Source organism: Octodon degus, unplaced genomic scaffold (genome assembly GCF_000260255.1).
Source record: "Octodon degus isolate 3935 unplaced genomic scaffold, OctDeg1.0 scaffold00441, whole genome shotgun sequence".
Lineage (NCBI taxonomy): Eukaryota > Metazoa > Chordata > Mammalia > Rodentia > Octodontidae > Octodon > Octodon degus.
Genome location: NW_004525017.1, coordinates 352,065 through 354,114, shown reverse-complemented (window position 1 = coordinate 354,114; position 2,050 = coordinate 352,065).

Here is a 2,050-nt window from a genome sequence, read left to right as displayed (position 1 = left end):
GTAAGTATCCCAGACACTAAGTGAAAAAAGGAAGGGCAAACACTTATAAGAAGGGAATTAGGCTTCCTAATATTGTTACACAAGAAGAAGCAACTGATTACAATAGATCCTAGCTACAGTAGTGCAGTGAGCAATAAGCACAATTTAGAAACTGACAAATTATGGTAACTATTGATTTTGTACTTTAGACCATAGGAGCAAAGTTTATAATTAAATAACAGAACCAATCATAAAGTGGGTGTTTGTATTCAAAGTGTTTCCTCTTGTTGGAATATATTTACCCTGACTTTCTCTGGACAAGCGGGTGGTCAAATCCTGGCTGCTTCATGTACTGGCTCCTGGTAATCTAGAGTAGGATGGGCTAAGCCTAGTTTCTCTAGACTGAGGCTCACAAGATGCCGGGGGTGGGTGGGGCTTCTCTTCCGTGTGGCTCCCTGAGACTCACCATGGCTCCCTCGATGTTGGAGGGGTGCTCGAATGCAGTTAGAAAGATAAACTCAAGGCCTTTTATAGGTAAATGGATGCAGCTAGAGACCATATTGTAAGTGAAATAAGTCAGACTCACATGTGTAAACATTGTATTGTCTCTCTAGTATAAGAAAATGAAAGTAAATAAAATAAAAAAGTTACAACAGAAGAAACCCCCAAATGGAAAGTATAACTGGGATGGAAAAGGGAGAAAAGAAGATATATATATATATATATATATATATATATATATATATATATATCTATCCACAGTTTAAGAGGTGACACAGTGAAATAAAACTGACCATAGTGCCTCAGCCCTTGTCTTATGCGGAAAGTGCCATCTTGAGAAATCCCAAGTAGCAGGGGACAGCAACAGTGCAGCAGAGCCAGTCCAGGATACACTTGGGTATATGGACCCTTTGCCTCATCATTCCCTCTCCAAGCATGATGTTGTATCTGCCAGCATTTTCTCATGCATACACCCAGCATGAATGACCAGAAAGCTGTTTCCTCCTCACACCTGCCCATTTATCATCAGACTCTGTGGAAAACAAGCTAATGTTTTCTGGGTGGAGAACCTTCAATATTGGACCCCAAGCAATCCTTAGTCACCACTGAAAGCCTGCAGTTTATTCCGGGCATCTGGGGCATTCATCTGTCTCACAGGGCTGGTTGAAGTCCACACTCAGCACCCTTGGGTTCCCTTCAGCCTACACTGAGCTTTCACTGTCCTCTAATTCTAGGCCTGCCAGTGTCTTCCTGCCATACAACACTAGTCCCTGGACAAGTGGATTTACACAGGGAGTTCCAAGCTCCCTGGGTACAGTGCAGGCTCCACTCTGATTCAGCCAGAACCCCAAAACACAGTGCTGAACACAATAGGACAGTCCTCTACCAGACAAGCAGGAAACGTTAATGGCTGATAGTTCTACTTCATACTCTGCACATCAGTGGGACACTACCCAGCACTCCGCACCCTCACTTGGCATGTAGAATTCTGCATATGGGAGTCTTGGGTAGATGTGTTTCTCCTTGGAGCATTCACAGGACTGACAGATCTGGAAGCCTTGAGGAGCCTCCATGTGATACCAGGAGATTTCCACAGACACAGGGATACACATCTGGTAACCAGCTTCAGTCTGCAACAAGGAGTCCATAGCAGAAGCCTCAGTTTCCCTGGTGCAGTTTCACAGCTTAAACAGCTGCAGCAAACAGGACTAAAGAGAGAGGCTCCCTTGAACTGAGTAACCTTCATGCAAACTCATACACTATAAAGAAGGGCAAAGAGGAATGTGACTTATGAAATTAAAAACTACAGGCCTGGTGTGTGTGTGGAAACACTTCTGGAAGTACATAGGAACTTTTTTCTTTTTTTCTTCACTATTTGTATGTTTTTTAATTTTCCACTTGTTTTCCCTTTTGGTGATGGTTGGAGTTTTATTATCCATTTTCTTGTTCTGCCCCCTTTGTTTCTTATTTATTTGATACAGGGTCTCACCGCACAGGTTGAACCCATAGTGATCTCCTATTTTAGCCTCCCTAGCGCTGGGATTACAGGTGTGCCATAGTGCCTGGTTTC